The following is a 26,329-nucleotide window of genomic DNA, read 5'->3' as shown; positions in this document are numbered from 1 at the left end:
AGAAATATGAAACATAAGGTTAACAATATGATAGATACAACACGCAGCATTTAAGTTTTGCAAAAGCACAACTGAATATACCTGTTAAAATCGGCTGCTGAGAAAAGCTGTACAGAAACATCAAAGGAGTGCTTTATCCCACTTTATTTAATTCCTCAGAATATAAAATTATACTGGAACTACCAATTAATCAGCACGTTTAGGTAACTGGGCCTGTGGATAATAGACTCAAAACCTTTATTTTCCCCCAGATTAATTTTCTATTTTTATTCACTCATTCATTTAGCAATTGAGCACATATAGCTTGCTTACTACAAATTATATATCCTAAGACAAAATCTACACTCAAGAAGCTTACAGTTTGGTGGTGGGAAGGGAAAGGAGGAGAGAGACAAATAAACGTAGAAATTCAACTGAATGCAATTGCCCCGCGTCTTTGGAACCCCCACTCAGTCCAGCACAAACCGGGTATGGTCAGCGACAGCTTTCTTAGACATTGCATTTGAGTGAAATTATGAAAGACAGGTGGAGTTTAACCAGGAGAAGAAGGGCAGGGATGGAATTCTAAGCAAAAATAAAATAAAAATTCTAAGCAAAAAAGCCAAATAGTCCAAGAGACTGTGGGAAATTCTGGGAACTGCTGAAAGCGGGGAGAAACTGGAGAAGTCTGGTGTGGTAACAAGAATCACGTTCTACGAGGGCAGTTTCAGTGTCTTCCTCACCCAGTCAGTGTTGGATGAATAAGGATTATCAAACACATATTTGATAATAGAATGAATGGACAAATGAATAAATTATCTGGTGATTTAATGAGGAATGGTAAGTAGGTATCACAAATGAGTTTCCTCAAAGTAGATTCAAAGGTGAAGATTTCTTGAATTTTTACTGAGAAGTCTCTTTGATTAATATCTGAGAGAAAGGACAAGTTAGGGCAGGAGCATTTGGGCTATGAGTCAGCTACAGCGAAGACCTCAGAAGACTGCTCTCCAGAGCTGGGATGGTCACTGAGGAAACCCACCTAGGACTTTATAGCCCAGTAATGACCAGTGACTGGCTGTGGGAACCCCCTGAGATGGAAGGCTTGGCCTTGGACCAGGCAGCTCTCTTCCACTGAGGGACCATCAGCCCTGAGCTGTCAAAAACCATCACCAGTAGCTGAAAAAAAATTTGAGGATGGGTATGAGCATTATATCCCTCTGTTTGCTGAAACAAGGTAGAGCTTTGTATGATCTTGCCAATCAAAATCTTTTTGAAGTGTTCTGAATTATGGTCACTGCACAGGGCAATGTAACAATAATATTTGTCAAGCAGTTGATCATCCCATAAAATCTGAATTTTTACTCAGAATGATGATTCAGAGGTTCTACGAAGATCTACAGTTAGAACTAAAAAAATGCTCTGAATGTCGGTTGTGTAATACATTCCACCAGACACTGGGAACAATATCAAAAAAATAAATAAATTAAGACTCACTTTCGCAAGTAACTCATCAACTAGATGGTGAAATGAGCACATGAAAGCACAATATTTGTAGTCATTTGAACATTGTGTGGGATGGAGAAGAATTGGAGGAAAAACATTCCAGGTGAGAGGAGGACAGTAAGATAAAAGTGACTAGACTTTTTTTTCAGGAGGAGAGATGTCTAGAGAAGCCAGTTATTAAAGCTGAGGCTAAAGATAAAGCTGAGAACAAAACAGAAGGGGCATTTGAATGTCAAGATGAGGAGCGTTGACTTCATCCTGTAAGAAAGAGAAGCTATTTCAGTGAGAGACCAACCCTATGTTGGGGGTCCCTCCGTTAGTGCCCCCAGATTCATCTGGAGGCAGAGACACAGAAAATTAAGAGATCAGACTAGTTACGACATTTACAGCAACAGTCCAGTTAAGAGGTGCTAAAATATTGACACTGGGCAATGAAAATGAATATGGTTTCTCAATGCTGATTTTCTACTTTTGGTCCTCGTACTAACTTTATATAAAATGTTCAGCTGAGGGTAAGCTGAGTGAGGAGGGTACAGGAACTACTTTTGCCACTTTTCTCTAAGTCTAACATTAGTTCAGAAGACATAAAAAAATGAATCGCAAGAAAAAGACCCAAGAGCTACTGAGAGGACTAACAGAGTTCAGAGACTGATCGGACAGGCTGAACTCTGCCCTGAAGAAGACCACGCAGCAACTTTCTATTTTCCTTTATTTTGTTGTGTTATGTATTTCCTTTGATTTTTTTTTTTTTGGAGAAATCTTTTCACACATTATGAAATAACAAAACCATTAGAAAAATAAAGTCAAGATCTATACTCTGTACCATGCCAAGTTAATGAGGGTGAGCATTCAGTATTAGTCTCTGGTTAGGCTGGAAAAAAAAAAAGTGAACAGAGTCAAAAATTTCTGTCATCAACAAAATTACCTTCTAGTGGCAGACTCTTAAGTTAAGAAATGTCTTCATAGAGTAAATAAATAAATAAATCTAGACAGTACCTGGACGATGACAGGAGCCCTGTGTACATTAGCGGAGTGTATGTACTTGGGCAGCGTCGTGTGGGGTTAATAGTTTCCCAGGTGGAATAGCTCCACGTGGGCTGTTCTGAAACAAGTACCACTGTCTCTTTGAACAAATCATTTAACTTAGCCTCGGATTTCAAGTCCACAGTGAATATTACTGTGTCACTGTGAGGGTCAAACAAAATAATACACGTAGGAGCATGCTAAACCTCTGCTTGTGTATTAGAATCTAGCTTAGAAAAATATTTAGATCCCTGGGGTCCCTTTCAGATCTGTGGGATGGCAATACAGGGATGAGGGTGCATTACTTTTAAAAATCTCCTCAGCCAGTTCTGATGTAAAGCCACAGTTCAGAACATCTGTAATGGGCACCAGACTTTTTTTTTTTTTTTTTTTAAATTTAACTTCACTCTTCTCCATAGAACCATTCATTTCTATCTTCATTACTTTGAATAACCTTTGCTCAGGTTTGTTCATCAAAATGAAGAAATTTTAAAATCCTTCCTGCTAGATAAATAGACATGGAGACCATCCTTCGTTAACTAGAAGTTGGGGATAGTTCCTTCGGAATGTACTGTTACAAGACGGATGATCATATCTACTGTCATGGGTTGGTATAAGTTGAGAAAATTATTATGAGAGGACTCCCATTACATTGCCAAACACTGAGGTAAGAGTAGGGACCTGTGATTTCCATCATTTACGTGCTCTTTGATTCAGTTTTTTCATATGCAAAAACAGTAATTTTTATTCTTCAAACCTCAAAGTTTTCTGTGAGGATCCAATGAGATAATTTTCAATATAGAATAGTGGCTGAGAAGATAAACTTGGAGTCAAACTGAATGAAACCAGAACACTTGTTTTATATTCCATCCCCAACGTTTACTAGTTCTGTGTCCCTGGCCAAGTAATAAAATTTTTCTCAGCTTTGGTTCCTTAATCTGTAAAAACGGAAGGTGATAGTAATTGTTATATCCTAGGCTTGTTGAGATAATTAAATACAATTTATTACAATTAAATACAATTTATGCAAAGAGTATAAAAGAGTTATTTAGATAATACTTCTGAGAGTTTATTGTCACTATTGTCATATGTACATCATGCATGTGTGTATATATATATATATATATATATACACACATGTGTGAGAGGCTGAATAATAACCTAGTCTTTTACAATTTTAAGTGGTGGTGGATGTTATAACTTATAATTGGGCGTAGTTTTGCCTAGTCGTTTTAATAGTAGCTTATTTCCTTCAATTTGGAAGAGGAAACACCAAACGGCATCCCCAAATGTAACAATATGTTCACGTCCTTAACAAGAAAGTGACTGACAAAAGAAATCACACACACAATCTCACATTCTGCTCATTCAATCAATTTCATGTCGGTTTCCTCCGTGGTATAAAATTGCTGTGGGCTCAAAAACACAACACTGTTTTGATGTAGCAAGCACAAAACTAGGCACTGGGCACATCCTCAGTACAAGTTTCTCAATGTTATTAGAATGAACGGCTCTCATATTTGCATGACGTCTCTCCCAGTCCATGCAAATCTCCCACGCCTGCCAAGATGAACCACTGGGCTGGGGGCTGTAACAAAGCTAAGACAAGCTTTCACCCACATCCTCATCCAGGATATTTCTGCCAGATATCTGGCTTCCCAGGAAATCCGCATCCTTCAGCTTCAGACACCTGGAAATGAAAAGGCAGCACTACTTTCCATCAAGAATGATATTTCTCCTAATAGTGATTCAAGACTGTTGATGCACCTGTACACTGGAATAGATGTGTGCGAAGGTTCTGTGGATGCATTTGTCAAGTGATTACCCACAGGGAGGGAAAATGAATGCTTTGAGGTTAATCTTGCAGCAGAAAAGATTTCTAGTCAAGCTGTGGTGTAGGCTTCTCCGTGGAAATGCATGCAGAATGCAGACCACGGAGGCAAATTGAAAAGTGTAAACCTTGCAGGATAATGTTTCTTCAAAGCGGCAAGTGTTGGTATGTGATAAATAGGACCCTGAGTAATACCCAGGAAATATAACAACAGGATTCTCTGTCTGTGTTTTCATTTGGAGCCGTTTTTGTCCCTTTGTAGAGGATACAAGAGACTCATTTAGCTAGAGACTATAAATTTGACACCGTGCCATTTCTCCAAGAAAGCCCCTATTATGATCCAACTTGATGCTGATCCTAATTATAATAATATAGCTGTTGTATTTCCAGCTGTTGTCAACAAAAATGATCCCTGTCACCACAATTCAGCCTGCTAGTATCAAGTCAAGTGTGCACACGTCAATTCCAAGGTGGATTCTGCTTTTAATAAATCCATTTTTCTCCATTTAGCTTCTTGGTAAAGTGCGATTTGCCAAAGTGTTGCTTGGGTTTTGATTAACCGAGGGCTCCCAGTATCATTCGCCTCTTGCCACACCTGAAAGTTTCCCATTAGCAGCAGAACCTACACATCTCCCCCCTATAATGACAACAAACACTACAAGCAAAATTAACCATCAGGTTAGAGGTTCCAGTTTGCTGACAAACTAAGATGAAAGGCCTTCGGGAAAATAAGATGTTGGGGTTTGGGTGGTGCAGCTCTGTTAGCTGGGCTCTACTTTTTTTATGAGCAAGTCAGCACACCAATTCTGCACATTATTCAGAAAGAAAAATGCTGGTGCTGACACGCTGAGCAGAAAAACAAACGTTTGGTGCGGCGTGAAAATGTGCACGCTGGAAATGCTGAAACTCTTATGATGAGAAGAACACAAACCCCATTTGCAAAGAGTCATTTGCAATACATTTTCAGAGAATAAGCATTTCAATAGCAGGTGGGAAAATAAAGCAGCAGAACCTTTGCAAGAGCTGAAATTCACAAAGGTATGCATTCCTGTATTTCTACGATCATCGTCCAACTTCTGATTTGACCTTCTGTCTACCCTGTTCCAAGTTCAGTGAAGTAGAATTCCCAGACAGAATGTCTGGCATTATCAACTGAAAATATGTTACCTAAACATTCACACTTTCCAAAGATCATAGATCTAGCAGGTCACAGCAACCAATGTGATTCCTCCATTATTTTAATAAAACCAAACCCTCAACCCATGTTTCCTCATCCTCCTTATTAATTCCTGCAAGTAGCAGGCAACACAAGAGGTAACGGGGCCCAGGTGTTGCTATGACAACCTTTTTTGGTTGTTGTTGAATAGCAGGGCAATAGTTTCATAATACCTACATAACTTGTTGACATTTAAATTATCGCTTACTAGAATCTGAAACATCTGGCCCTGGACATTTTAAATGCGTCGTGTCAAATCCATTTTTATTTTTTCCAGTTTTTTCAAACCATGCTCTGGGATGCCTCTGTACATGACTGGCATATACTTTTAGAGGTTGTTTGTTGGATGGTTGGTTGGTTTGCTGTGTCCACCCCCTGGCCCAGTTGCAGCACAGCACAGGCCTAGTGTGCTTAAGGAAAAATCTGAGAAATAAATGCAAGCAGCCACTGCATTTTTCTTCACGTCTCTCTGATACCACAGGCTTCAACATTCATTTCCCCGGAAAGGCCTCAAGCAAATTCCCCTACTGGGAAAGATGGCCTCAATCCTACCAGGTTTTTTGTTTTTTTTTTTTTTCCTTTTTGCTATTTAATTATAGAAGACACATGCCAAACATCCAAACCTCCAAGGGACGCACGCCTTAGGGGGTCTTTGGAAGAGGAGAAGGATTAAATATGGATCAGTAAAAATAACAGCTTGCTTTTTAACCTTATGTATGGAGAATTCTTCCCCAATCAAGTTCTGGGGGAAATAAACAGCGAGCTGTGCCATCCGATTGCTCACCTGGAAGCTGGAAGACAGATTTCCACTTCCTTCTAGAAACTTGCGCTCCAAACCACTGCTGGTTAACTGGGAGTCACGTCAGGGCTACTAGAAGATCTAACCTTTCTCTTTTGTTGACAGACTTGCAACTGAACAGGAGGCCGAGGCAGCGCCCGTTGGCCATTTTGCTCCAGAAGCCTTCTCTTTGAAGACACGCACCACACAATGCGATCCTAAACAGCCACTTCCTGTTCCATCTTCTTTTGCAAAGGCCTAACCATTGCTCACTGGGTGTTCTTCGCCTGTGCCAACTCTCAGCCTGTAGCAAAATGTCGCTGCCAGATTCTACATGCTCCAAATTGAATTTATTACGGGAACAGGGACAGATCCTTAACTGCAGTCTGGCGGATGGACAGCACTGAAATGGACCCTGTCATTTCTCTGGCTCTATGTTTTGGGACATAAACTGGGGAAATAAAATTCCGTTCCCATATTTCATTCTGGTGCATTTCGAGGTATAAACAGTTTTGTAACTTAATGAAACATCCATACCCACTTAACATTGTGTTTTTAAAATGAGCTTGAAAGTTTCTGGAACAATTAAAAACACTCCAGAAAATGCACTGGAGCATGCAGATGTCTTCCATCCACCCATACGTCATTCCAGCAAACATCTGTAATGTGAGTCGGGGGAGAGAAATGAAGAACACTGTATGACAATGTGTAACTGTGAAACCTCAGCCATGTTTACTCTGCACAGGAGAAAAGTACCTTCTGCAGCCCATGCAACCGACGCCAGGACGGTGGCCTACCCACTGCTCTCGCAAACAGATACTGAGGACAATTGGAGGCCTGGTTATGAAAACTAATAAGCTGTCTGTTTTACAGTTTCACGCGCATAAATAAACCCTTTCAGAATTGGAATGACTCTTTTATAATACAAGGGGTGGGGGAGGAATGTGTTTTCTTTTCTTGGGCTGCCTACTCCTAGCAATCACATCTTTGCTGTTCTGTTACGTATGGAACAAAATCCTATAAATGCTTCAGAAGTAAACCAGCATCCTTTATGCTTTAGACTGACAGCTATTTCCACCCTGACCTTGCAAAATTATGCTACCAGTGGCACTGCAGGTGTCTCATGCAGTGTGTCAGGACTGCAGTAGAGGAAAGCTTCGTTTATTCTATTTTATTGTATGAATTCATTCACTCACTCACACAAAGGCTATTTGTATAGTGTGTTCTGTGTGCCAAGCTCAGAGTTAGATGAGGAGGTATAAGAATGTGCAGCAGAGTCAGAGTGTCTTGTCCCAACAGTATTTCAAGCTCATTACAGCAATGCTTCCACAGTATGAAGAAAACTCTGCAAATCTTTGTGAAGTTTATTTCTAGAAGGTGGTAGCATGATGCGGCGGAAAACACGTATATACTGCAATTACAATGTCAGAAGATTTTCTTCACATGATCTTATTATACTGAGAGGCAAGGAGACCACATTGTACGTCAATGACTTGACATTCTCACACAACAAGAGCATCTTTTCACATCTTTAAGGCTGACTTTCCTAATCTAAGAAATGGGAATGACACCAGCCACTTCATATTCTTAGTCTAAGGCTCCATCAGGGTCCCACAGTACCAATAAGTGCTCCCTGGGTGAGGGGACATGGCACAGAGCTGTCCCCTGTCCCCCTGGCTCTCTAGGGCATGCCACTACTGTATTTACATTTGACCAAGTGAGAATTTGGGGACCAAGATGCATGAGAAAAAATACATAACCATTACAGTGGCTGTTCATTTTTATTCTTTTAGAATAAGCTTAATTTTCTAGCTAAAAGCCAGGACTTTCAAAAATTGCAGTTGGATGGTTGTGGCTGCTGCCATTTCTTTCTTTGTTCTTTCTTCCCTCCCCTCCAGCTTTATTGAGGTATAATTGACCCCAAAAATGCAATATATTTAAAGTGGTGTACAGTGTGATGATGGGGTATACGTATACATTGTGAAATGATTACCACAATCAAGTTAATGAACACATCCATCACATCACATAGCTACTTTTTCTTCTCCCCTAAATGTGAAATACAAAATGAGTAGCTCTCCGATCAAATTGCAAACCTGGCAACGTGGAAAGCCACTGAGCCATTATGCTTTTTGGGAAGGGAAAGTCCTAGACAAAACAGGCTTAATTAGGCAATCTTTAGAGCTATGGTTTCAAAGAGATTTATAAAACTAAGTATTCACTAAGCTCACCCCAAATATGCCAACCTGTAAGTGCTACCATCCACGATGTAGATGAAATGGAGGTAAATTGGGCTTATCTCTTATTTGGACCCTTTATTATTTCAACATTTTTTTTGAAGTATAGTCAGTTTACAATGTTGTGTCAATTTTTGGGGTACAGCTCAATTCTTCAGTTATACATGAACATACATAAATTCATTTTCATTATTCTTTTTCACAATAAGCTTCTACAAGATATTGAATATATTTCCCTGTGCTATACAGTATAAACTTGTTTATCTACATATATACCAGTCAGTATCTACAAATCTTGAACTCCCAGTTTATCTCTTCCCACCCCACTTCCCCCTGGCAACCACAAGTCTGTATTCTATGTCTGTGAGTCTGTTTCTGTTCTACATAAGTTCATTTGTCTTTTTTTTTTTTTTTTTTTTTTTTTTAGATTCCACATGAATGATATTATATGGTATTTTTCTTTCTATTTCTGGCTTACTTCACTTAGAATAACATTCTCCAGGGCCATCCATGTTGCTGCAAATGGGATTATTTTATCATTTTTTATGGCTGAGTAGTATTCTATTGTATAAATATACCACAACTTCTTTATCCAGTCATCTGTTGATGGCCATATAGGTTGTTCAACATATTTTTATTGAGCTCCTATGATGGGTCATGCCTAGTTTTAGGTGCCTAAGAAACTTCATAGTTAGGAGATTCCTGCTTTCTTGAAGAGCAGACTAGTGGGAAGGCAGAAATTAAATAACTAACAGCAAATGAAGTGATAAAGTGCTGTAGGTAAAAGAAAAGTGCTGAATAATATAGGAGGGGCAGCTAAACAGCTAAAGCAAGGTTTCTGGGAGGGGGGGACATTGACATTGAGATTAGATTTGAGAAAAAGGATGACCTTGAGTCACTGTTCAGAGGTAGGCATGCAAATCAGGAAGAACCCCCATGAAAGAGGTTAATCAGGTTGGAGCTTATCTTAGGAAAATGGAAAGTTAGAAATGGGTCTTGAACAGCTCTTTTACACCAGTCATTGAGAGTTCTCTAATTTTCACAACTTTCTTTTCCCCCCTTACACTCTTATCTAGCAAGTACATTCCTATGATACTCTAACACATCCACTTAAATCACTCAGACCCAGATTCAAGAGTTAGTTGATTCCTAAGCTGAATCATTCCCTCTTCTGAACTCTAAAAATACTTTGACTCTCTCTCGGGGCACCTTTTGCTTTTATATATAAATCACAGCACATACAGCTTTTTCCTTTCAGATTCAAAGCTTCTTGAAAACAATATTCTTTCTTATTTGCTCAACTATCCCCTCTAATCTTCCTCTCCAGAATTAACCCTTTCTACCCTAACATGGTTTCATTCCTTTGTTCATATCATAAGCATAGCTCTTTATTGTCCCAGTTGTACAAATGCTAAGAACAATGCTTGGTATAAAATATTTATTCATTTAATCTTTGCAACAAGGCTTCAAGCATCTGTGATGATTATCTCCTTTCAAATAGAAAGGGATAAATCCTGTATTCAAAACCAATTACAGAGGTTTCCAAACTGGCCCTCTTAACTATCACACAAACACGATACTGTTTCTGAACTTTACATCTTTAAGTGAAGAGAACATGGCCCAACATTTTTATTTTTTCCCTCTGGGATCCCAGAAAGTGCCTTGCATTTAAATAAGTGTTAAGTAAATAAATGAATGAATGACTGAATCAATGGTTATTTTCTTTAGGAAGACTTAATTCAGAAATTAATAACAGCAAGTTGATCCATTGATACTTTTAATTATGTGTTATTTCAATTGTTTTGTCTTATTTTCATATTTCAAATTTTTAGAGAAGAAACAGTAGGGATTTCTGTTCCTTTTAAAAGTGTAGTTATGATCTCGTCTTCCTAAAGAGAGGTCTGCTTTTCTGGCTGTAAACAAAAGCTAGTATGATATCAAACCACCCTACAAGGTACAGAAGAAGTGATGGACTGAAGACATTATTTGGTGGGGCTGAGAAGGTGGAAAGTGTCTTCACCAGGAGTTAAGGACCTCCCAGGGACTAGGAAGAAAGACAAAGATGGTAGGTTCCATGGGGATAGGTTTGAGCCTGTCTAGGCTAGGCAAGCCTGCACCAAGGATGGCTGCAGTCACATCCATGAAGGCTGATCAGTAAGAGCCCAAGTCTGTAAATTAGATGTCAGAGCCAAACTTATCACGGAGCAAATGGACAGACACAAGGCTACCTTCCACCCAGGGCAAACACAGATCTAGCAGAGCACAGCTAGGACTACGAGAGTCCAGGAGAGCACATGTCAACAAAATCAATTGACAGGAAAGGGTGGTAGCAATGGCCAAGGATGAGTTGGTGATGGTGGGTGCAGAGGAGCTGGACTCTCTTTCCCTGCTGGTAGAACTTGAAGTCTGTTGGACTTTTTTATGTTATCAGTAAATCCCTCTGGATTTTTCTGATCCAGAAGAATAAGTACTTTCTGCCTATCTTGCTAGTCTGTGCTTAAGGAAATTCTACTTAAATTGGTGAAAGTAAGTGAAGATATGTGTTCCTGAACCTGACCCACTCCTTGCTAGATGTTCCATTAACATCACATAGGGAAGCTCCTTAATCCCTATAAAAAAAATCACAAGCAGGGTACCGTGGACTATTTTTTTGTGCCCCCTGCCCCAATTCATATGTTGCATTTCTAACCCTTAATGGGATAGTATTCGGAGATGGGACCTTTGGGAGGTAATTAGTTCATGAGGGTAAAACCATCACAGTGGGATTAGTGCCTTTATAAGAAGAGGAAAAAGACAGCTTGCTGCTTCTCTCTCTGCTCCCTGCTTCGTGAGGACACAGCAGGAAGGCAGACTTCTGCAAACCAGGAAGCAGGTTCTCACCAGACACCAGACCTGCCAGCATCTTGATCTTGGATTTCCCAGCCTCCAGAATTATGAGAAATAAACGTTTGGTGTTTCAGCCACCCAGTCTATTGCAATTTTTCATAACAGTCTGAACTGACTAAGACACAGACTGCCACCATCTTTTACTACCAAGGTCTACGTTATAATTTAAGAAGCTGGCCTTCAAGTCCAACTCCATCTGATCCAAAGCCAACATTATTCTATTCAAAAGAAAAAAAAAAGAGGCATACAGTATTTGTATTTTGGTATTTGTATATTTTAAAGTAAATTTTACTTATCATAAAAGCAGGGTCTTTCAGTCTGGAAAGAGAGAAATATCACTTGGTCCTAATCCCAATTCTGGTTGGGACAGGGACACTGATACCATTAATTATTTCCAACTGTGTCATACTATGCAAGGTCCTTTATCTTCTGTTACTCATTCTAATACTCCAAATATACCTATGAAGCTGCAAATGTTGTCTCCATTTTAGATGGGAAAACAAGCTCAAAGAACCTAAACAAATGTATTAAGACATAGACTCAGTAAGTAGAGAAATACTATTCTGTTTCATTTTCCTCTCAGAGTTCAACTCTGGAGTTCCAGCACCTGACTTTAAATAGCCACATGTCTGAAACTTAACCGTGGAACTAAGGAATTCACACATATATAATCCTTACAAATAACTAACAGCATGAGGGCTATTCTTAGAAAAGTAGCCTTGGCAAAGAGACCTCACCTCAAATAAAACTGATCATTGGATTTAAAAATCAAGTCAATCCACATCAATTTCCAACCCCATCTTTAGCACCTCTGGTGCTATCAGCTCATTTCTGAGTACAGAGATTCCTGGATGCCAGTTACTAGCCTGCTTTCTTTCTCCCGGTTCATCCTGAGAGATGAGGGAGAGGAAAGGGGCCTCTACAGCTGTACAGGAAGAAGTCAAATGTGGCCATACAGAACAATCAGGGCATGGAACAAAAGTACTAGAAGAATATGGTGAGATCTTGGCACCTGCTTGCTTGGAGAGAGTTGGGAAAAAATATATGTTGGAAACTCTACCTGCCTGATTTAAAATCTTGGAAAAAACCAGAAGAATACATGAAAGCCTAGGCATTAGGCTTACAAAAAACGATCGAGGATCTGCCAACAGCTCGAGGGATTTTTTCAAACTAGGAGCGTGGAAACTGACAAAGAGAGAGCGAGGATGAGGTAGAGAGAATAAGACGATTATGCTTTTAGCCCTGAAGATGTACTGACGAATCTGACATGGACTAGACCTTTAAGTAGCTTAACAGGAAAACAGAATTAATATTTCATCTCCATCTTTTCTTTTGTTTCTCTTTGCATCCATCTTTCTCTTTACTGTCCTTTCCTTAGTCCCTTCTTTTCCTTCTACAGGTGTTTACTGATGGCTGTACACCATCAAACCGTGGTTGGCCTTGGGGTATCAAAAAGGAATATGGGTCCTTCCTGAACTTTGGGGGGTTCACAGCCTAACAGGGGGAGAGGCGTGGAAAGAAACGTCACTGCATAGGCTGTAACTTAGGGTACGTTCAAGGTGACTGTACAGAGGAGACTGACTCCAAGTCTTATTGCTGAAAAGTAAGTAAGGAAAAGATGGAGCACAGGCTGGAGGTCAGCAAAACCTTCCCTGATGACGAGTCAGGGCAGGTACCTCAACTTCAAGGGTATTCTGTGATTTTAGAATATTGACTTTGCCATCAGAAATGGAGAGTATATGTCTGTGTGAGAGGTGTGTAAGCTTTTTTTTTTTTTAATCCATTCTTAAATTTTGATCACATTAAGGCAAGATCTCTTCCAAACTGGGGTTTTATTTAGAAAACAACTTACTGTACATCAACTTATTTACACAACACCTTTGGAAATATCAACATTTTCTTAGATTTGTTTAAATTTTACTCATGGCACCATGCTGGGAAAAGTAAATCTGCTAAGTTTTAACAAAAGGTAAAAGTAAAAATCAGCAGATTTGGAAGACACACAGAGAGAATTTGGAGAAACATCAGAGAAAATCCCAACTTCATTTTAAAAATAACTGAAATGATAAAATAAAGTTCAATTCAATTGTATTGCTACTCATTTCACGTCTTCCTAGGTATCACATTGAAGACTCTTAGGTGGAACAGGAGAAAGGACTACACATGTTTTTCAACAGCTGTGCCTTTCGAGCTATATTTTACAATATCTGTGACTTTTTTCTTTTTAACATTTATGCTACCTTTGTGTTTACCCATTGGGCTAATTTGTAGTTGACCCCAGTAACAGAGCCCTTTTAACCAACATTTTGTGACAGACAATCATTGATTTGGCAGTCTTGCAGAATGCCTTAAAAATCAATGCACCCAGAAGAAGGAACTGGTGGGACTTCATGATATCACATCTCGTTTTTATCACAAATTTCCAATTTACCAAGTTTCTGTCTCATTATTTATACCAGACAGGGCATGCTGATGAGACACACAACCCGCTCTGTCCCTTTTGGCAGTCCATCTATGACTGAAGCACAATTAATGTCCCTACAGCTGTTCTCCGGGCAGCAAGGAAAATGTGGCAGCAGAGATTCTGTAAATGTTTGAGTATAAGTGTGTGAAATGAGGAGCACTGGGATACGTCGAAAAACAGTGGAATCTGGGGTTTTCTAGTTTTTAAATTCTCCAAACAGTATTTTCAAAACAGTACTTCATACAGGAAGTGAAGCTACCTTTAGTAGCTCTCCAGATTTCCAAAGAAAATAATTAGATGATCTTTAAATACAAACTTTACACATGATGTTCCTTCAAAGGAGAAGCATAAAGGAGAAAATCCAAGGTTTCTAGAGAGTTCCACATCCCTCTAGCTTCCTTTAAAAAAAAATCCATTGTCAATTGCCTGTTTTATTTTCAAATATTAATCTTTCCTTTTAATCAGATACTGATAACTACCATCAAATATAGAAGAACCACTATGTTTCTGGCCCAAGCATTTACTTGACTTAATTACCTTATTCAGATCTTTCATAAACCCTAAAAGTTAGATTTAAATCACTTTTAGATTTCTAAAATAGGATGGGAATACATAGGTACCCAATAAATGTTTTTTTTTTAACTCATTCATCTCCTCACTTACAGATGAGTTTTCCATATGGATATTTTAGCATAATTATAATAGCAAGCACCTCAATAGTTTGTATAACCAGGAAAACAAAACAGATAGATAAAGATACAGACATACTCAAAAGATTTGACTTATTAATTCCACTTCTTGGAAGTTATCCTAAAGAAAGAATTCAAAATATGAGCAAACTTTTTTTTTTTTGCTACATTCTGATTGAACAAGTATTTATTTTAAAACATTTAGAATATTATTAGTAACAGTTTCATCAACAGTAAATATTAAAACAGTAAAAAAAAAATAAATAAAAGGTAAAATAGGAAACGCAAAATAAAACCACCGAAGAAAAATAAGAGAAAATACTGACTGCTAAAAAAAGAGAAACAGAAAGAAACACTACAATGTTTAGGTCACTTACGTGAGCTCCCATAGCCGACAGATGTGAGACTTGTAGTCAGAAGCCAGTTCTGACCAATAGCAGGCTGCAAGTACTATGCAATATTGTACTATGCCAGGCGCTCTGTGCTCTGTGCTCTGTGCCCTGTGCCCTGTGCTCTGTGCTAAGCTATATTGCTTCTATATGACTTAAAGAAACAGAACTCAGGATGAGAATCAGGATGTGGAGACGCTCACAGGGCATATTTTGAAATTATCGAACAACGCGCTGTAAGTCAGAAAACAGAACAGTGTGTCCAATGTGAAAAGAACTCCGCTCTGAATGGGTAATTCGCACCCCTACTCCCCGGCTCCGGGCCAGAATCCCCTGAGAAGCTATGTTTAAAAGGAAATGGACTCCTTCTTTTCTAGTCCCAGGTGCTCCGGGATCTGTGGGCCCCGGTGCAGACACGGCCATGTCCAAGAACCACACCACGCACAACCAGGTCTGAAAATGGCACATAAACAACATTAAAAAACCCCACTCACAACGATGTGAATCTCTGAAAGAGGTGGACCCCAAGTTCCTGAGGAACACGGGCTTTGCCAAGAAGCACAGCAGGGTCTGAAGACGATGCAGGCCAACAACGCCAAGGGCACAAGTGCTCGTGGTGAGGCTCTCAAGGCTCCCGCGAAGCCCAAGAGCCCAAAAGGCAGCCACCACAGCCTGTCTCCCTGCCCACACTGCTCACCCCAAGCTTGGGAGACGTGCTCGCATGCACATCACCAAGGTCCCGGCTCTGTCGGCCAAAGGCCAAAGCCAAGGCTCAACCCACGGCCAAGGCTGCAGCTGCGGCTCCAGCTCCAGCTCAGACTCAGCCTCCCAGAGGTGCCCAGAGGCCCCCACAAAGGCTCCAGAGTGAGGACAGAAAGACTGCTTTGACCCCCGGGCTGCTGTCTGCAGGGGGGCTCTGTCCTCCTGTGCTATCTGTACAGACAAACCTGAGGTAGGAATGAATGAATTAATTAATTTAAAAAATGCAAATAGACCCCCCAGGTCCTAGCCCTTGGGAAACCAATTCAGAATCTCAGAGGAGGGGGCAAGGACTCCACTTCATCACACAGCGGCCCCTGGAAAAGTGCTATTGTGAGTCAGAAAGTAGAAGGGGGACTTACACTCTTTAAAAAGTTACATGTTATTTCAAGTTTTTAATTACAAAAGTAATACATACTCACTGTGGGAAACACCTCTTTTTAGTCAAAGAGACATCTGAGAAGGCCCAGAAGTGAGAAGGCTGGGCTCATAGGACAGTGCAAAGAAGCGTTAAGAAGTTAATTAGCACCTGAATTCTATGGAGCTGTCAAGTAAATTTGGGACAGATGGGGGGTCAAACTGTGAAAAACATCCAGGAGAGCCTGGAGAATTGCAAAATATAACAGCTTCAACCCCACTTTTGTAAGTATTTAAACCTGTATGTTGTCATTTTTCTGTAGTGCTAACGCCTTAGGACACTTCTAACACGCGCTCTGTATTTAGGGTGCGGCTGCTATGAATGTGTCTTTATCAGTGGGAATGAATGATGCAAAAAGTGGCTAATATTATATAAATAATTTAAAAGATTAGCTATTTAGACAAGCACGAATCTCCAGTAGACTCTTCACGTACATACATGAGCCTGAAGTCAGCCGAATTACTCCCCCAGGCTGGCATAGTCCCTGAAAGGAATAAAAAAAAAAAAAACCTCTGTGGCAGTGCTTTGAGTTGTAAACCACACAGGCCACCTAATGAAGAAGCACACTGAGCTGGTTCCACGTGAAATTCTGATCATGCAGAACGGTGTACGTCAACTTGTCTACTTGCCATAATTAAATAGTTGTCCGGTTCACAGCAAACGGTCACGATATTTACCGTATTTGGTGAAGACTTTCAAATATTGTCTTGAATCCATATGAAAGGCCCAACATAGACTATTATCCCACCAGTGAAGTGGTTCTATCATTGCTACTTTTAAAGCAGCAACTAGACACCGAGAGGTTAAAGCAGAAGAAATCTTGCCTAAGACCACATGGATTGCTGAGACTCAAAACTTGAGATTGCTCAGACATGAACTGAGAATGTGGGGATTTGGGGTTTGGTACACAGACACAACACTTGCCCTTGTGAGCCTCGAATTGTAGAATATTTGGATGGTCAAGTCTGAAAAGCTCTAGTAAGTTAGGCAGCCATAGTAGGTGATAGCTTTCATAGGTAGAAGCAGATGATTATAAAACTGGAATTATTTGAAGTCTTGCATTTTTCTCAAAATATATCATGCAGTTCCTGTATTTCATTCTCTAATATATCAACATTTCTTTAAAATACGAAATAGCTTTACAAAGTTTCCCATAACACCTCAGAAAGATGCGTCGCGCCTTTTTCATTTTGTTTTCAGAATCCCTTGGCATCCCGCCAGGTAGAGATGCCAACGGGAGTGGACTCCAAGTATGGAAATACGGCACTGTGGTCACCCACTGAGCAAGCAGTTCTCAAAGTGTGGTCTCCATTCCAGCAGTATTCGTCTCCTCCAAGAACTTGTTACACGTGTAAATTCTCATCTCCACTCCAGACCTACTTAATCATGAACTCTGTGAATGAGGCTCAAAAAAATATAATTTAACCAGTCTTCCAGGTCCTGCTGATTGATGCCCACTCAAATTAGGGAACCAGTGTATTAAATGAGCAGCAAGTACTTTTATACTAAATCAATATACGTATCTTAGACCTAAAAAAAAAAAAAAAGCTACTAAGATAATGGGTTAGGTTCTTTTTATAACTTTACAACCTTCCTAGTAAGGTGAGACAATTAGGAAGTTTCTAATTTTATAGAAAAGCAGACTGAAAAATTGCCTTAACCTCTTTATGTTCGAAGGCTGTACAGAAAGTACCAACGCTGAGGATGCTGGGAATACACTTGGTGTGCTTTGTAATCTTTCAACGTGGGTCACATTTTCAGTTTAGTGTTAGTAAGGATATAACTCATAATCAATTTCCCTGTTTTGACCCAATGCTTTCCAGTAATGATGGTGTCTTACCACCAAATGGTAGGGTGTCATGACCAGAACAGCTCATTTTTCTTTAGGATGGTAAATTAAGAAAAATGGGATGGGAAAAAAAAGGGGGGGGTGCAGTATAGTTTTCATACTAATCACACTTTTTATTTCTCCAAAATTAATATATTGCGACACATCTAAGTATAGTCATTAAAATTACATCCTTTGTGAAACTTTGAACAAGAATTAAATAAGCATAAATTTCCAGGCACATAATTTCACAAATCCCTTAATAGCTGGCAATTGCTACTTCCTTATCTCCTACATCAGAATCGCCAACTCCATTCCGGTCCCCATTCATGCTACAAAGAACGCACACACTTCAAGACTTTGGAACGACCAAGAACCCAGGACATTTTGCTTGCATGACAGCTATCAAATAGCCTTCAAAACCAAGTCGAAGAATGCTTTACACTCCATTATCAGGGAAACGGCCTCTGCTTACTTGGCTTAGCTCGTTTCTCTCTACATGTTTGTTTATGGGACAGAAGAAGCGAGGATTATGAGAAATGAATCATGAAAAAGAATCCTCTTAGATGTACATTCTTACAGTAGAGATGTTCTGCTTGCTCTTTGTTAAAGGACTATCTACCGATCAGCCAAGAACAAGTTAATTTCAACTTTCCATTTGTGCCTGTCCCCTTCCCTTTTAATTCTAATCCAAGCATTATCGCAGATTTAGTGGAAAGCACATGGAAGGCACATTTGGCACAGGGATCAGTATATGTGGGGCTTACAGATAATAAGAGCTGGAACAGACAGACTTAGAGCAAGTCACTAAATCTCTGAGTCTAATTTACTCATCTGCTTCACCCATGTTACTGCACTATCAGGGAAAAGCAACAGGGTAACAAAGATCTACAACACTATTTAACAACATATGCAAATCTCATACAAACATTAAGACATCTATAAAGATAACTTTATATTATCTTTAGGTGTCGGTTCCCTTACATTTTAACTTCCATCTCTGTCACCAGTGTGAGGTTCTTTTTCAGACACCACTACATCTATGAAGCCTACTGAAATCAGACACAATTACTTTAAGCACCATCATGAGAAAATAACTGCATCGTCTTCTTAGCACAAGACTGCCTGACGCTGTACATTATGGCTGGAACTGGCAAACTTGTAAGGAAGGAAATGGGGGAATGTGGAATTCTTAAAAAAAAAAAAAAAAAGAGGCTACCTAGGCATTTGCTGAAACTCAATCCTTTGGAACTTGAATTGCCTCGTATCAGAGCCCACAATATAAATAATGTCTCACCCCGATTTTTGCCAAGATAATACAAAATTAATGATCTCATGTGTCCCTCTGAAGACTTTAGAACTGGCACCTATTCCACTACCTGGGTGTGTATGGAGAGAAGCCTACTCTAGGCAGAAATGAGAATTCCCTTCAGAATAGAATTTATATTTCAGAGTAGAGAGACTGTGAGTCAGGCCAGCTATTTTTATTGTCGTTCCAGACTCTACACATTTTTCTCCTTGATTTGGAAAGAAAACAACGTTTTCTCTCCAACTCAGACAGTATATGTCACACAAATCCACACATGAACACACATACACTGCAACATGTAGAAATAAGAGGTAATTTAGAGAAAGAGAGTGGGAGTGGGTGTGTGAGAGAGAGAGAGAGAGAGAGAGAGAGAATAAATTTGTGGAAGAGAAATAAGATATTAAAGAATTTTGTTCCCTTCAAGGATTAAGAGGAATATTTTTGGAAATGGCATTAACCTGCCATTATGAACAGTAAGTTACATAACTTACTGTTCACAAACTAAGTAGAAAGAGGAACAGAATCACACTCTTGCCAGTTTTTTGTTTGTTTGTTTGTTTGTTTGTTTGTTTTTGGTCAGGGTTGAAAAACTAGCATGCCAACAAAACCATGCATCAGCCCTTGCTGTGTGCAAATCGCTCATGCAAACACCGGGCCGACCGTGTGTGAGCAATGGTCCTGCCTTCACAGAGCTGACCATCTATTCAGGTGTTAGACGGATCTGAACTTCTCTTTGAATACTTATTCTACGTATATCAGTGACCGACGGAAGACTGTGAAATGAATTCCATTTTCTCTCCCCAGAGAAGATATCTTGAAGAACATGGTTAAGGAGCACCTTGAATAAGTGATGTCTAAGGTGGAGAAGGGCTTCCGTCTTCTTCCTCTGGCTTAAGGTATTTCAACATCACTACAAAGGCTTTAGCCTGGCGATAATAGGAAGTGAGAAAAGCACTACCTTAAAAGCAGTTGTGATTTTGATTACAGTGTATAGATATCAAACACACAATGGGGTGCTCCATCTGCACGCACTGAATCATGTTTTAGTTAAAGTGTTTGTGGATAAGCCTGGGAAGAGTCCAGTCCCAGCCTCACTGCATGTTTGCCCTAAGACTCTAAGCCAATTGCTTTATTTCATTTTCTTTATACAAACAATAAACAAACAGACAAAAAACAAAGCAAACAAAAAACCTCACCTGACAGATTGGTGTGATTATCAAGTTAGATGAAATTGCACAGCACAGTGTTGGTCCAGGATAGCAGCACTGATAATGATGTTGATAACAATGATGCTAATGGTGTATATTTGCCCAGCACCTACTGTGTGCAAGACAGCAGCCCAGGTATTTTGCATGTGGTATTATTTTTATTTCTTAATCAATAGGTATTGAATGCTTACAAAGTGTCATTGCTGCAGGTACATCAAACTAACTGTCTAAGTACCTCACGGCTCCCTAAATAATGGTAAAAGAATAACATTTTTAAAATAAGTTGGATGCGCAAGGGAGAGACACAACATATCCAAATTTGCATGTTTAATGAGTGGCCTCCACAGTCCACAATTCATTCCGCAGACTCTTCGTGTCTCAGGCTGAACCATGTCAGTCTACACTGAGTACCTCATGTTACACATTCAATCCTATAAGAGACTACCTCAGTTACTGTCTGAAGGTTCTGATCCCTTATGTCTGAATAAGGTTAATGTATTCACCCCCATGTCCTGCGTGAGTTTCTAAAGCCACTGAGAAATAAAAGACGGTACAGTGAATCTCATATTCCATTGTCTAAATCCTACACAAATGAGTTTCCTCAAAAGCGAAGGAGGCTGCTGAGTTGTTATTCCCCAGCTTCCCAAGATTCCCTTGCCTCTGATGACCAAAAATTAAAAGATAATAATGAATAAGTTAACTGCATTTATATTGACTCATCAAGGGAAAGAACGTTACTGTTTTAGGATGAATCTACCTTAAATACAAGGGAGAAACTTGAGCAGCAAAACTGAAAAAAAAAAAAAAAAAAAAAGACGATGGCCATGAGCATTTTCTCCCGTAAGCAGATAGCACGTTCCTCATTTCTACGTCAGTTTGGTTTGTGGAGGAAGAGTGAAGACACAATATCATCCAAAAGAAACTCCCTCTTTGTCACGCTTCAGGATCAGCTGCCGCGTCACTCGGGGAGGCGATACAGAGCGCGCTAACCTTCCAACACCGCCGTGCTTCGTGCTTCTACCGGCCACTGAGGTTCACCGCACCGCTCCGCGCGCGCTATCAGCCGCGCCAGCTACTTGCCATCGTTCTCACAAATCGTCCCGCGCCTTGGTCGTGGCTGAACCTCCCGGGCGGTTCCACTGCATCCTTCAGGAGCACAGACCATGAGAAAGCAACTCTCTACCCCCCTCACCTCATTGCAGAGAAGTCTTTTGTCTGTTTCCCTGTCATTGAGATCTTCTGAGGGAACACTGAGCATTATTTGTCGTATCTTCCTTTTTCTTTGTTTGATACATATTTTCTGAGATACCGGCTATGTGTCTGGTCCTGTGATAGGCACTGGAAGATGACAGTGAACTTTAGAAGCACAGGCTCCACCTTCAGGGAGCGTATTACCACCAAGCACAGAAAAGTCCACAAATAATTAATTAATCAATTATAATTTGCATCAAGGAAAAGGCAGAAAGATATGAAGTCTTTAACAGACTAGAGGAAGTGATGATCATCTGAGACTGGAAGGATGGATAAGAGTTAAGAGTCTTCTGGCCAAAATCAATGGCATGTATGGAGACTCTGAAGCCTTCACACCTGAGGGACAAAAAGCAGGTGTGTGAGGTAGAGTACGCAGCTAGAAAATACGGGGGTATTGGCATGCATACGTTGTGCAGAATATTGTCACCCATCTTATAAATTTTGAACTGTAAAAAAAGCAATGGAGAAACACTTCAGTAAGGAGGAACCTGTCATAATTAAAGTGTGCATTAGGCTTAAAGACTTAAATATAAGACAAGACACTATAAACGTTCTAGAAGAAACCGCAGGCAAAACATTCTCTGACATAAATCACAGCAATGTTCCCCTTTGGCAGTCTACTCAGGCAATAGAAAGAAAAGCAAAAATAAACAAATAGGACCTAATTAAACTTATAAGCTTTTGCACAGCAAAGGAAACCATAAACAAAACAAAACAACCTACAGAATGGGAGAAAGTATTTGCAAATGATGCAACTGACAAACGTTTAACTTCCAGAATATATAAACAGCTCATGCAACTTAGTAACAACAACAAACAAACAAACAACCCAATCCTAAAGTGAGCAGAAGATCTAAACAAGCAATCCTCCAATGAAGACATACAAATGGGCGATAGGCACATGAAAAAGTGCTCAGGATCACTAATTATCAGACAAATGCAACTCAAAACTACAGTGAAGTATTAGCTCATACCAGTCAGTATGGCCTTCATTAAAAAGTCCACAAACAATAAGTGCTGGGGAGGGTGTGGAGAAAAGGGAACCCTCCTGCACTGTTGGTGGGAATATAGTTTGGTGCAAACATTATGAAAAACAGTATGGAGATTCCTCAAAAAACTAAAAACAGACTTACCATATGATCTAGCAATCCCACTCCTGGGCATCAATCCAGAGGGAACCTTAATTCAAACAGATACCTGCACCCCAATGTTTATAGCAGCACTATATACAATAGCTAAGACATGGAAACAACCTAAATGTCCATCAACAGAGGATTGGATAAAGAAGTTGTGGCATATTTATACAATAGAATACTACTCAGCCATAAAAGAATATAAAATAATGCCATTTGGAGCAACATGGATGGATCTGGAGAACGTCATTGTAAGTGAAGTGAGCCAGAAAGAGAAAGAAAAATACCATATGATATCACTTATATATGTAGTCTAAAAAAAGAAAACAGAAAAGACTAATAAACTCATCTACAAAACAGAAACAAACCCACAGACATAGCAAACAATCTTACAGTTAACTGGGGGAAAGAAGGTGGGAAAAAATAAATTTGGGAGTTAGAGATTTGCAAATATTAACTACTATATATAAAAATAGATAAAAAACAAATTTCTTCTGTATAGCACGGGAACTATACTCAATATCTTTATAATAACCTTTTATGAAAACGAATATATGTATGTATATGTATGACTGAGACATTGTGCTGTATACCAGAGACTGACACATTGTAACTGACTGTACTTCAGTTAGAAAAAAAAATGCATTAGAACAGGGCAGTCGTAAATCTAGACAAGCAGTATGGAGGCTAGGCAGAGGTCCAAGTGAATTATGGTTTCCGGAAGTAGGATGGTAAGAGAAGACTCAGTGGTTGAAAAGCAGAAGGTGACCCTTATTTATTGTAAAATGAATCAAATCCACCAACGTTTATTTCTCAGAGCAATGGGGAAAACATTCAAATATGTGTGGTAAGGGATCGCCATGCTCAAGCCATTTTGGAAATATCATTCTTGCTATCGTAGAATCAGAGAGGAGATCCCGGAACTTACTTCTAACCAATGAAAATACAGCAAAGGTGACCAGGTGTATGTGGCGGCATGGATGTGAACATGTTATCAGAGATTATAACACCTACCAAGCTGAGACCCTCTCCTGGTGGCTGTGAAGAAGCAAGTTGCCACGTTCTAACATGCCACTCGGAAAATCCATGTAGCAAGGAATGGAGGGTGGCCACCAGACCCAGGCAGCAAAGATCTGAATGCTGGATTGGGAAACTGGATTCTTGCCTACCAAGCGCCAGATGAAACCTCAGTCCTGGCTGAAGCTTTGATTGCAGCCTTGTGAGAGTCTAAAGCAAGAGGTCCTACCAGTCTCCTGAACAGCTCCTGACCCACAGGAACTACGATATAATAAATGTGTGTTGTGTGTTGTTAGATGCCATGAAGTTTATTGTTACGTTGTTACACAGCAACAAATAACAGATGTATACAGTCTTGAATGTGTTGGCTGTTAACCAAGGCGCCTCAGTCTCACATTTACATGTCACGTGGGCAGTCGGAGTTGTAGGCCTGGAACTCAAAGGAAAGGTCGGAAATAAGATGTTAGTTTTGGAGGGTGAATTTAAAAAGTAATAAAAGAGAGAAAGTGACGTCACAGAAACAAAGGGGAAGGACGTCACCTGATGTAAAGGTAATGAAATAATCAATTGTTTGTTTCGAACAGACTAGCTTAATTCTGAAAATGTATCAAAAACAGAAATGTCCGAGAGAAAGACCCAACTTTATGTCCATTGGCGCTCAGAGAATTCAGAAGCAGCATCCTGACTGAGACGGGAAGTCGGGTAAACTTCAGAACGCAGAGCTACGCCTCAAAGCCTAGACAAAACTGACATTTATTGAAATATTGTATGTCAGGCAGAGTGTTTTCTTCTTTCACCTAATTTTCCTTTTCAAATCTCTTTTTAAAGAAGAAACTCAGATTCAGAGAAGTAAATTCCCTTCTCATGGTCATCCAGTAGATAGGAGAAGATCCACAATTCAAACAGTCTGGCTTCAAAGCCTGAGCTTTTATCTCTGAGCATTTCAAGAAAGCATTAAATCAGACACAAGGAAGCCCATTTTTATATTCTTTACACGGTCCTAAGCCTAACCTTGGATCCCACATTCTATGCATCCTCCCTCTTCAAACTGGCGTCAAGAGTATTGGAAGCTCCGCAGAACTTAAAGAGCTACAGATACATCTAAAAAGCCAGGCAAATCTTAGAGTTAACCAGGAGTGTCATTTCTGTCAACGCAAATGTGAAGTCTAACGTGTTAGAATATCCCTTCAAAGTCCAACATGGCCCCTGTCCCTGGGTCTGGGGGCAGGGGAGCTTCAAAGTGGCCTTTCTCACCACTGCTGATAGCACAGCCATCACTCACTTTAATCACGACATCATGAAACATCTTCAGATCAAATGCATTTTACTTGATGGATATAATGTAAAAAGCTCTCAACCAATATTTAAAACAACCCCACACCCTTAAATCTATCCACCTGCTTGCTCATTTGAATACAGCGCTAACTGCTTATCTACCCTGGATTCCTTAGACCTAGGAATGGAGAGAGGATGCTGAACTATTTTCCATTTGGCAGGAATCAGTCTTTGAGCTATTAAGCAGAGCCCACACAGTCCTGCTAACACCGCCTCTGCTCTGCTCATGTGATTTGACTTCGGAGCAGGTGATACCACGTGCCTAGTTCTCATCAGTTCCAAAGATCTTAAGAAATGGTGGCAGGTCTTCTGAGTCATGAGAAAACATGAAATTGTAACTGATACCCTGCCATGTCCCTGGGTCCCTAGGTAATCATGGTTCCTGCTAGTTTTTCCACATTTCTGACAAACCTCAAGAAAGCAGGTTATCCGTCCTGATAGACTATGTGCCCCTTGAAGGCAGGTGTGGTTAAAAGAGAATATTCACTGTGCGTGTCTTAGTTTGGCATTCACCAAAATATGAACTTAACATTTTGCATAACATGTTGCTTTCCAAAACATGAGAAGCACCCCAGCAGGGCACTCTAGGTATACAGGGAATCACATCAATTTATTTCACATCTATAGTGGCAGATGCATCCATTTCATTCTCCTTTTAATCATCATGATTATACTGAAGACATTATTTCAGTTTTATGCTAGTATGTGTTCAACACCTTTCTAATATTTGCCAAAATCCCTTTATATAGCAAAGAATAAGCACGCTAGGGGATAAGAGACTTCGGCAGACAACAGTGTCTACACAAAAGTTAATGGCTTTTATATATTTGCACATATTTCACAGTATATTTAATATTATGTATATATTTCATTATATTTATCTAATATTTCTCTGACATTTATCTTCTATTTATGACAAGTGTTACAGGTGGCAGGATAATTTTTTTAAAGACAATGTAAATAAATACAATCATAATAATTTTCTCTGACAGGACAGTTCCATGCAGGCTAACGGCATATTTGACACTGGACAATAATCCTGGAGATGGATCTCAAAGGGCCAAGGGGGTTTGGAA

General features: G+C 39.8%; 1 protein-coding gene across 1 annotated transcript in view; it reads right to left on the bottom strand.

The window, feature by feature from the left end:
* CDH8 (cadherin 8) overlaps positions 1-26,329 on the bottom strand; it is a 314,936-nt gene that overhangs the window by 167,870 nt on the left and 120,737 nt on the right. The window lies entirely within an intron of this gene.

This window comes from Camelus dromedarius, chromosome 9, assembly GCF_036321535.1.
Source record: "Camelus dromedarius isolate mCamDro1 chromosome 9, mCamDro1.pat, whole genome shotgun sequence".
Taxonomy (NCBI): domain Eukaryota; kingdom Metazoa; phylum Chordata; class Mammalia; order Artiodactyla; family Camelidae; genus Camelus; species Camelus dromedarius.
This window is presented reverse-complemented; position numbering and strand designations above follow the sequence as displayed.